Raw genomic sequence first — 11,797 nt, forward strand, 5'->3', positions numbered from 1 at the left:
TGAATTTAGGAAGCCAGCAATGCCTCAGGGTCATCCAGTCACCCTGCTTTGACTTTGTGTCCTTGTTAGGTTTCTATTGCTGTGATGAAACACTGACCAATGGGAAGAAAGGTCTTTACCTGGCATACATGTTTCAGTCCATCACTAGGGGAAGCCAAGGCAGGAACCTAGGGAGACTGTGACTGCTTACTGGCTTGCTTCCCCCAGCTTGCTCAGACTGTCTTCCTTCCTTCCTTGCTTTCTTTCTTCCCAAATCATAAATTACAAATTTATTACTGAAATTATAGAATACAATACTGTAAAATTACTTTTCTCATGTAATTCCTCTTATCCAAAGTAAATTCATCTTATCAAAAAACCCCCGTGATTTTGCTGTTTTTTTTCAATTGAAAATAGATTTTTTTTTATTACATATAGATCCTGATTATGGTTTTGGCTCCCTCTACTCCTCCCAGGTCCTCCCCACCTTCCCTCCCATCTGGATCCACTTTCTTTCTCTCATTGGAAAACAAACAGTCTTCTAAAGAATAATAATAAAATATAATAAGGTAAAATAAAAACTAACACATCAGAATTGGATCAAAAAAAAAAAAAAGGAAGAGCCCAAGAAATGCACAAGAAACATACATTTTGCACACTCAGAAATCCTATAGGAACACTAAACTGGAAGCCATAATATATGCACAAAAAACGTGTAGAAGAGATAGAGGGGGGGAGAGAGAAAGGGAGAGGGAGAGGGAGAGGGAGAGGGAGAGGGAGAGGAGAGAGAGAGAGAGAGAGAGAGAGAGAGAGAGAGAGAGAGAGAGAGAGAGAGGATAAAATAAAAAAGAAAAAGCCCTGACAGGACACTTGTGAGACAAGGAGCCTCTAAAGATGCCCTAGAGTTCCTTTTCTGTCAGCCATCTACAGTAGTAGATGGGTATGTAGTCTACTCTTAAAAGTAGTTTGTTACCTCAGTGAAATTCCCTGGGAGGTATCTGCATTTTCATTTGCAAGTGGTTATCAATGGGAGATTCTTCTGGGTTAGAGATGGGGGCAAGTGTTCACTTCTCCTTTCAGCTCTAGGACCCCATTGGGTGCAGACCTGTGAAGGCCCTGTGCACGGTGCCTCAGGCTTTCTGCCTTTAAGTGCATCCATTCTGTTTATTTAGAGGACCTTGGTTTTGTTTAGTTTTTGGTGTCCTCCTTCCTCTCTAGCACTTAACACTCTTTCTGCCTCCTCTTCTCTGAGCCCCAAGGGAAAGGATTTGATGGAGACATCCCACTCAGGGCCCTCACTCCCTGCACAATGTCTGACTGTGGGTCTCTGTATTTATTCTTTTGTTGCAGGAGGAAGCTTCTCTGATTATGGCTGACCAAGGCACTGATCATATTTGTCTTTCTGGTCTGGGTTACCTCACTCAGTGAGGAACACATTTTCTTTTATCAAGTTACTGATATTTTGTTTGTTTTCTCTTTTCTTAGTTCTTTTTAGTTAGCATACAAAATAATGTTTTGTGACATTTTTAATATATATATGTATATATATTATTCTAGTTTTTTTCTATTTGCTTCTCCCAATCACCCAACTGCTCCTCCATTCCTTTATCCCCCCAATAATATCCTCTTGCTATCATGCTATATGTACATACATATATATTTCATTTACATTTTTCATGTAAGAGAAAACATGATACTTTTCTTCCTTATCCTGTTATTCTCCCCTTTAGATGACTTCCTTACTTTCATAGTTTGCTTTTACTGACATACGTATGCACATGTGCACATACATACCTTTATTCTGCATATGAGAGAAAATGTCACATTTACATTTGAGTTTGGTACAATTTGATTAACAAAACAATCTGTAGTTCAATTAATTTTTCTGAAAATGACATTTATTCTTTTAGCACTAAATAAAATACCACTGTGTGTGTTGTAGCACAGTAGATATTTCTTTATCCATTCATCTAACAGGCATCTAGGCTGGTGCTGTTATCTTGGCTGTTGTAAATAATACAGAAACATGGATAGATGATCAGGAGTCTCCATAGAATGCTGACTCAGATATCTTTGGGTGTGTGGGTATATATCCAGGATTGCACAATGATACTATTTTTAGGAAATTATGTATTTATTGTCATAGTGGGTGGTACTAGTTTCCATCCCCATCAACAGTGTATAAGGATCTACCTTTTCCAAAATTTTTGTCACTATTTTTTGTCATCTATTTTGTAAATGATCTTGACTGTATGAGATACTATGTATCTTAGTTTGTGTTTCTCTGGTGACTACTTTGTTGAATTTTTTTTCAAATACTTACTGGTTATTTTTTTAAACTGTGAGTTCAGTTTGTTTGCTCATTTATTGATTAGAAGATGGAGGGGCATTGAACAACTTTTGGAATCCTTTATAGGGTCCAGATAATACCCCTTTGTCAGATGTGAGGTTGGTAATGATTATCTTACATTCCGTAGGTTGTTTCTTCACTCTCCTGATCATTTCTTTTGCTGCATTGAAGCTTTTTTCCCCTTGGGATTATTTCCTGAGATATTAGAGTCCTTTTCAGAAAATGCATTGCCATGTCTGTGTCTTTGAGTACTAGCTTTGTTTTTGTCTAGTAGTTTCAGGGCTTTGTTTCTTACCTTAAAGCATTTTAATCCCCTTTGAACTGATTTTTGTGCATATTGAGATCAAAAGGATCCTTTTTCATTCTTCTACATGTGGACATCCAGTTTTCCCACCATCATTTATTGAAGAAGCTGTCTTGTCTCCAATGAATGTTTCCTGCATTTTTATGGGTAATTAGGTGGCTACAGGTGTGTGGTCTTGTATCTGGATGTCTGCTAACATCCTATCAGTCTACTTGTCACTTTTGTTATTATGGCTTTGTAGTATAATTTGGGTAATGGTGATTTTTTTTAGTGTTACTCTTTCTGGTAAGTATTGTTTTTATGTTTACATATGAATTTTATGATATTTTTCTAATTGTGTGAAGAATGTCAATGGCATTTTGATGAAGATTACATTGAGTTTTTAAATTGTTTTGGGCATTACAGATATTTTCACAATATTATTTCTTCAAATCCATGGAGATGAGAAGTCTTTTTTCCATCTTCTGGTGTCTTCTTCAATTGCTTTCTTCAGTGTTTTGAAGTTATCATCTCAGAATTCTTGCACATCCTTGGTTAGATTTATTCTTAGCTATTTTTTTCTGAAGCTGTTGTGAATGGGATTGTTTTCTAGATGTCTTTTTCTACAAGTCCATTATTGATTTATAATAAAGGTACTGATTTCTGTTGGTTTTGTATCCTGCTCCTTTGATGGAAATATTCTTCAGCTCTAAGAATTTTCTGGTAGAATCTCTTAAATGTAGAATCCTGCTGTTAACAAACAAGGATAATTTGACTGGTTTCTTACTTGTATCTCTTTTCTCTTTAGTTTTATTGTTCTAGCTTGGACTTTAGGCACTGCATTGAATAAGGGTAGGAATAGGGGACTCCCTTGTTGCTTTACTTATTTTAAAGGAAATGCTCTCAGTTTGCTGAACATAGTCTCTTTTATGTTGAGATAGTCTCCTTCTCCATCTAGTTTCATTGAGACTTTTCATATGAAGGGAAAGGTGAGTTCTTCCAAGGAATTTCTTCATTTATTGAGATGATTATATGATTTTCACCCTAAAGTTTATTTCCATTTAGTATTAAGCTTATTGATTTATGTATAGGAAAATGTTCTCATATTCATGAAGAAACCAGCTTGGTCATGCTATTCTTTTTATTAATTTTATTTTTTTACCAGTTCAAAATAGGAACAAGCTTGTTTCACCTGCCAATCCCTTCTCCCTCTCCCTCCCCTCACCCTCACCCCTCCTACCCCACTCCGACCTACCCCTACTCCATCCACCCTCCACTCCCCAGGCAGAGTAAGGCCCTCAACAGGGGCTCCATAAAGTCCACCACATCATCCTGGGCTGGGCCTAGGCCCTTCCCCATGTGCCCAGGGCAAGAGTGCATCCCTTCATGTGAGATGGGCTCTCAAAGTCTCTTCTTACACCAGGGAAAAATACTAATCCACTACCAGTGGCCTCCTAGAGTGCAGAGGCCTCCTCATTGACATCTATGTTCAGGGGTCTGGATCAGTCCTGTACTGACTGGTCTACCAGACAGCATCTGGGGTTGATGTGTTCCCCCATGTTCAGGCCAGCTGTTTCTGTGGGTTTCTCCAACCTGGTACCGACCCCTGCGATCTTCATTCTTCCCTCTCTGCAACTAAGTTCCAGAGTTCAGTTCAGTGTGTATCTGTGGATGGCTGCCTCTGCTTCCATCAGCCACTGGATGAGGGTTTTGAGGCTAGGGTACCCGCCGCTGGACCGGTCATCCTATTCTTTATGTGTTCTTGAGTTCTGTTTCCAAGAATTTCACTGAGAACGTTTTAGTCTTCATTCACTGGGGACACTTGTTATAGTTTTTGTCTTTTCTGACTTTGGGATCAGGGTAACACTGGGCTCATAGAATCAGTTTGATGGTTTTTGTCCCCCTCTTTATCTCCTGGGGAAGCTTGGGGAGCATCAGTGTCAGCTCTTCCTTCAAAGTCTGGTAGAACTCAGCAGTGAGTCCTTCCACTGTTGGGTGTTTTTCTTTATTGGTTGGCTCTTTCACTGCTTCAATCTTGTGGCTTGTTAAAGATCCTCTCAAGTTGATTATTTCCTCTTGATTTAATTTTTTGGAGTACAGGTTTTCAAAGTATGACCTGAAGATTCTCTGGATTCCCTCAGTGTCCGTTGTTATGTCCCCTTTTCTTTCTTTTTTTTTTATATTTTTATTTTTTTGGTTTTTCGAGACAGGGTTTTCCTGTGGCTTTGGAACTAGCTCTTGTAGACCAGGCTGGTCTTGAACTCACAGAGATCCACCTACCTCTGCTTCCCGATTGCTGGGATTAAAGGTGTGTGCCACCAATGCCCCATTTCTGAAGTTGTTAATTTGCTTGTTCTCTCTCTGCCTTTTGGTTAGTTTGGATAACAGTTTGTCTATCTTGTTGATTTTCTCCAAGAACCAACTTTTTGTCACATTGATTCTTTGAATTGTTTTCTTTGTTTCAACTTTATTGATTTAGTCCCTCAATTTGATCATTTCCTGGCATCTACACCCCCGGTGAATTTGCTTCCATTTGTTCTAGAGCTTTCAGCTGTGATGTCAACTCTCTGGTGTTACTATTCTCTAGTTTCTTCATGTGAGCACTTGGAGCTATGAACTTTCCTCATCGTACTGCTTTCAAAGTGTTTGGGTATGTTGTGTCTTCATTTTCATTGAATTCTAGGAAGTCTTTAATTTCTTTATTTCTTCCTTGATTCAGGAATGGTGCAATTGTGTGTTGTTCAATTTCCATGAGTTGGTAGGTTTTCTGCAATTGGTGTTGTTTTTGATTTCTAACTTTAAAGCATGGTGGTCTGATAAGCCACAGGGGATTATTCCATTTTTTTTGTACCTCTTGAGGTTTGCTATGTTGCTGAGTATGTGGTCGATTTTTGAGAAGGTTCCATGTGAAGCTGAAAAGAAGGTATATTCTTTTGTGTTTGGATGGAAAGTTCTATAGATGTCTGTTAATCCCAATTGGGTCATAACTTCTGTTAGTTCCTTTGTCTCTTTGTTAAGTTTCTGTCTGGTGATCCTGTCCAGTGGTGAGAGTAGGGTGTTGAAGTCTCCCACTGTAACTGTTTGAGGTCTTATTTGTGATTTGCATTTTAATAATGTTTCTTTTACGAATGTTGGTGCCTCTGTATTTGGGGCATAGATGTTTAGAATTGAGACTTCTTCCTGATGGATTTTTCCTGTGATGAATATGAAATGACCTTCTTGATCTCTTTTGATTGATTTTAGTTTGAAGTCTAACTTGTTAGATACTAGAATAGCTACCCTAGCTCGTTTCTTGGGTCCAACCCTTTACTCTGAGATAATGTCCGTCTTTGAATTCGAGGTGTGTTTCTTGTATGCAGCAGAAGGATGGATTCTGTCTTCATATCCAATCTGTTAGCCTATGTCTTTTATAGGCGAGTTAAGACCATTAATATTGAGGGAAATTAAGGTCCATTGAGTGTTTATTCTTGTTTGGTTTTGATTTGTTGTTGGTAGTGGTATTGTATGTGGACTTACCCTGCTTTTTCTTTTGGGTTTTCATAAAATGGGGTTATCTATTGCCTATGTTTATGTGAGTAGTTAATTTCCTTAGGTTGGAGTTTTCCTTCCAGTACTTTTTGTAGGGCTGGGTTAGTGGTTACATATTGTTTAAATCTGGTTTTGTGGTAGAATATCTTGTTTTCTCCATTTATAGTGATTGAAAGCTTTGCTGGGGATAGTAGTCTGGGCTGGCACCTGTGTTCTCTCAGAGTTGGTAGAATATCTATCCAGGTCCTTCTGGCTTTCAGGGTTTCCATGGAGAAGTCTGGTGTAATTCTGATAGGTTTGCCTTTATCTGTTACTTGGCCCTTTTCCTTTGCTGCTCTTAATATTCTTTCTTTATTCTGTACTTTTGGTATTTTAATTATTATGTGACAAGGGGACTTTCTTTTGTGGTCCACTCTATTTGGCATTCTGTAGGCTTCTTGTACTTTCATTGGCATGTCATTCTTTGGTTGGGAAAGTTTTCTTCTATGATTCTGTTGAATATGTTTTCTGCACCTTTGAGTTGGGTTTCTTCACCTTCTTCTGTGCCTATTATCCTTAATTTTGGTCTTTTCACTGTGTCCCATATTTCCTGGAGATTTTGTGTTAAGGATTTGTTGGACTTAAGATTATCTTTGCTTGATGAATTTATTTCCTATAGTTTATCTTCAGCGTCTAAGATTCTGTCTTCCATCTCTTGTATTCTGTTGGTTATGCTTGGTTCCTGATTGTTTACTCAGCTTTTCCACTTCCAGCATTCCCTCAGTTTGTGTTTTCTTTATTGTCTCTATTTCAGTTTTCAGGTCCTGAACTGTTTCCTTCAGCTGTTTAATTGTATTTTCTTGGCTTTTTGGCTTTCCTTGATTTCTTTCATCTTTTGGTTCATCTTTTCTTCCATTTCTCTGAAGGATTTTCTGATTTCCTCTCTTAGGGTCTCTACCATCTGCATGAAGTTGTTTATAAGGTTGCTCTCCTCTGCTTCTTCTGGGTAGGGATGCTCATGTCTTGCTGGTGTAGAGTCCCTAAACTCTGGTGGTGTCATATTGGTTTTCTTGTTGTTGGATGTGTTCTTATATTATTGTCTTCCCATCTCTTCTTCCAGTGGGTGCAGGTGGTGTCTCTTCTTTTCCTGGTGTGTATGGATCCGGGGTTCTCTTCAGGTAGGTGCAATTGGCTCTGATACTCTGAAGGTCTCAAGGTGGGTGCAGGCGGGTCTGAGACACTCGCTCTCCAGGTGGGTGAGAGCCGGACTGGGGCACAGATGTCAGCAGACTCTGGGTTGCTTGGTCCCAACACAGTGCAGAGGCAGACTGAATCATCCCCAGTGGTCTACAGGCAGATTGAATTGGTCCCTTAGAACCAAGTGACCCTGACTCTGCTGATGTCGCTGGGGTATTCCGGCCCCCACACGGTGCAGAAGCAGATTGAATTGACCTCTTGTGCAAGAGTTCCCAGAGTAGGCAGGCAGAAGTTGGGCCCAAGGCAGGGGCCAAAGCAGCTCAACTGTGCAATCTCTGCACTCTGCACTCTGCACTCTTAATTTCTCTTGTTAAATTCATTTCTTTCCATCTGTTGCTTTGGGGATTGGGTTGTTCTTTATTCTGTAAGACATTTGGGTGCACCATTACATTCTCTATGTGTTATCATTCTGACTTTTACAAAAAATATGTAAGCATTCATAGCTGTAAACTGTCACTTTAGAAGCTACCTTGGTTGAATTCTAAAGGTTTTGATGTGTGTGCTTTCATTTTAATTTTATTCTTGGGATTTTAAAGTTTCCTCCCTGATTTCTTCAATATTAATTCAAATGCATACTGTTCAGTCTTCAAGTATTTGTAGTACTTGTATGTTTTTGTCTTCTGTTGATTCTCAGTTTTATTCTACCATGGTTTGTTAGGGAATTCCATTATTTTAACTGTTTGTATCTGTTAAGACTTGTCTTACAATTCCTATTGTGACATATTTTGAAGATGGCTTCATTGGCTTCTCAGAGGAAGGTGTACTGAAACAGTCTATGAATGTCTGTGAAGCTGATTTGATCTTTGGTGCAGACAACTCTGCAATTTATTGATTTTTAATCTGAATTACCTATCTATTTATGTGATAGGGTTGCTGAAGTAACCCAGTATTGAGAACTCAGCCATCCTTTTGTGTCTATTTGTATTTATTCTATGATCCTGGGGACCCCAATGTTAGGTGAATGTACATTTACAACTGTTACATAGTCTCACTGGATTTTCCCCCTATTCATGAAAGTCTCAATTTTATCTAAGATTTTTTTTCCACTGTCACCAAGATCTTTCTTTGCTGTTGTCTTGGGCAGGATTGATAGCTTTCCTTCAAAACAGCTAGCTCATTGGCTCCTTGACTTTACAGATATATTAGCTGCTTCTGCTCCCTTCCAGTAAAGCTCCAGGTTCTGTTTTGTACCCCCACACTACCCAGCATCATAGCCTGAGCCCTGTACCCTCAAATGAATACACTGTGTACTTGCTTATGCTGAGGGTTTCTACTTGTTCTCCCTTTTGCTTGAAATGCTCCTCCCACTGTTTGCCTACTTAAGTTTCTCAGGTTGGTCCATCCTCAAGTCCAAGGATGCAGAGCCCTGAGGTTGGCAAAGAACTCTTGCGACAATTGTGGAGCCCTCTGTTTGTGCCAATGCCAGGATTTGCTTCTGCAATGCCTGTATTCTGAATAGTTTCAACTTGCTATGCTAACTGTCTCATTCCCAGTTTATGGACAAGTATTTGCCATTTAACAACAAAACAGGATATGTGTAAAACTGTGGAAAATGTAGTCCATGATATTTAGACACTGAACTCAGCTCTCAATAACTAGTAATAAATGATCAAGTCATCCTAAAAATTAACATTGCTTAATCTCTCTTGGAAATGGTTTGGACTTGTGCTTCTGACAGTGACTGGGACACCAACAATTACAGGTATAGCAGAGCTTTCTTCACATTGTGTACCCCGATGTTATCACTCATGATAAAAGTACAGCAGGCTGGTGGTCAGTTGCAGGGGCAGGGGATCCTAAGACAGCTCTGTTGAAGTAGAAGGAAATAGTGCAAATTACCCACCCCCACCTCAGGATGGCTTAAACCCAGAGTTGAGACTATTTAATATTGAGCTTAGGTCTCTCAACCCTATAAGGCAGTCTGTGGGCCAGTACCATAGGCCATGTGGGTCTCATGTGATACCTAGAAATATCTGTAGATCTCTTTCCCACAGAGTGCATAGTAGAATAATTGTAACAGTTTCTGGTGACTTACGAGGTTACCTATGAGGTGGCATGGGGAGCCTTCCTGAGGGACAACTTTGACATGGAATTACTATCTTGTGCTGTGGAAAGTGCTTGCTTTGGCTGCAGGGTTAATGGGTCGGGGAGGGGCACTTTAGTTTAGTGTGCTTGGTATGTTCTGACTTCTTACTCCAGAAAAAGTATATGGGGGAGTAAGGGAATTCGGGGGTTCTGTAAGGTCATGCTCACATAAAAAAAATTGTTTTTTTGAGACAGGGTTTCTCTGTGTACCTCTGGCTGTTCTAGAACTAGCTTGGTAGAGCAGGCTGGCCTTTAACTCACAGAGATCCACCTTCCTCTGCCTCCTGAGTGCCAGGATTAAAGGCGTGCACCCCCACCTCAGGCCTGCTCACATCTTACTGTGGCTTATGATAAGGGCAGATGCTATGGCCTGTTCATATTCCAAACTCCTTACACTAGTAACTTCATTTATCCTTCAATAGCACCATGAGGGCTACCATTGTTGGAGATGGCTTCTGTGACTAGATTATAATGCCCCAGAGCTCTCTGCCATGGGAGAAAGCATCATCAGGGTACCTTTCCTCTGTGGCAGGAATTACTTTGCTAGGAGCTTCAGGTTTCTGTAATGATAGAAAATCACATTGAACGTCTCTTTCCCCAGATTCTCTTTCCCACTCCCTACTTATTTAAGCTCACAGTACAGTTAATTTTCCTTCCTGAAGAATGGGCTCATGCTTTCAAATATGCCAAGAAGAGGTATGATGATCACATCTGGAACTAACAAGCAAAGGGCTCGTTTCTGTTTTCTTTCATTTCCTTTTCTCTTCTTTCTCCTTCCCTCCCTCCCTTTTTGAAACAGGGTCTCATTATATAGTCTTGAATAACTTGTAACTCACAATGTAGATCAGGTTGGTCTGCCTGCTTCTGTTTCCTGAGTTCTGGGATTACGGTTTTTATCACCACATCCAGCTTTGTTACCATGAAGTATTTGTGATCGCACTTAACAGCTACATCCCTTGCCATGTATTGCTGCATTGGTTTGGGTGTGTTGGTCATATACAGTGAAAGACAGCTTCCAGGAGTTGTAACCAGGAAGGCAGTACTCATTTCATTATTTTGCATGCATAGCTCTCCTCTGACTTGACCCTTCCACTCAGGCCACTGAGCAATACTCCCCCTGAGCATCCTCTTCGGGGTGAGTGTTAGACTCTGCCGAACCTGCCTTCTCTGTTTCAGAAACATAATATAGGGGAAGTACTAAGAGCCACAGATCTGTGTACACAACATTTGCACAGGCCTTAGATGCTAATCTGCAGAGCAGGTAGACTCTCACTGACAGTCCCCACCCTGTAGCCAGTGTCTGCCTCACATAGCAGGGCATCAATCCGAGATCATTTAGGATAGCCCCACCTGCAGAGTATGCTGCATTCTGATAGTTGTGGACTCTAGGAAATGAGGCCTATGAACAAGTCTGAGTGTTCCACCCACATCGTAAAACCAAACAATGATGGTCTGGTTGTGTTCAGTCTTTGAAAACAGCATTTGCTTCTTGACCAGTATGTTCTTCTACAGGGTGTATCAGGACTCTCTTGAGGCTTGTCATCATTTGAGTTCAAAGTTTGGTAATTATTACTGAGTAGGTGGATCCCTACTACATGGGGCTCCTGTTCTCATTGTACTATATGTTCAGCTGGTCAGATCAAGAAGACATTTTCTTTTTTTTAAAACATGACTAGACTTAAGGAAACAAAGCACCAGGAAAGATAAAAGAGTGAGGCAAGGTGGAACTCTTTGCAAAGGTAACATTGAAGAAATGAGCAGAAGGAGGTACAGGTGTTCCTGTATATGGACAGAATGCTGGGGAGACAGAACACTCTGTACAGAGGTCTCCTAGTAAGAAGTTGCTGGGACATAGACAGCTAGTCTCTCCCAAACAACACTTTGCTCTCTGGTAGATCCCAGTGTGCTATCACCTTAATGCTATGGGACAGCAGTACCAAAGTCCATCTCTACCAGGAGGCTGGAAATACCCTCTGCATTTCCATCAGCCATGGCAGTAATGCTGAGCTTCCTGCCCTCTGTTTCCCATTTGAACACCAGCAGTATTCAATCTTTTGTTGTTTTAATTTTTGAGACAGTCTTGCTAGTAGTTCAAGCTGACATCTTCCTCAAGATTCCCTTGTCTTACCCTCTCCAGTACTGGATTCCAAGTATACAACATCACATTAGACCAAAGATAACATCATAAGTACCATCTAATACCAATAAGATAGACACAGGCCTAGACTTTTGCAGGTTGTAATCTATCATGTCCTAGCATCTGCTTTTGCAAATAATGTGGGAGTAGCAGATGATGGCCATCAAATTACCTGGGGATTGGGACAGAAAGGGCATTT

This window comes from Cricetulus griseus, chromosome 4 (genome assembly GCF_003668045.3).
Source record: "Cricetulus griseus strain 17A/GY chromosome 4, alternate assembly CriGri-PICRH-1.0, whole genome shotgun sequence".
Classification (NCBI taxonomy): domain Eukaryota; kingdom Metazoa; phylum Chordata; class Mammalia; order Rodentia; family Cricetidae; genus Cricetulus; species Cricetulus griseus.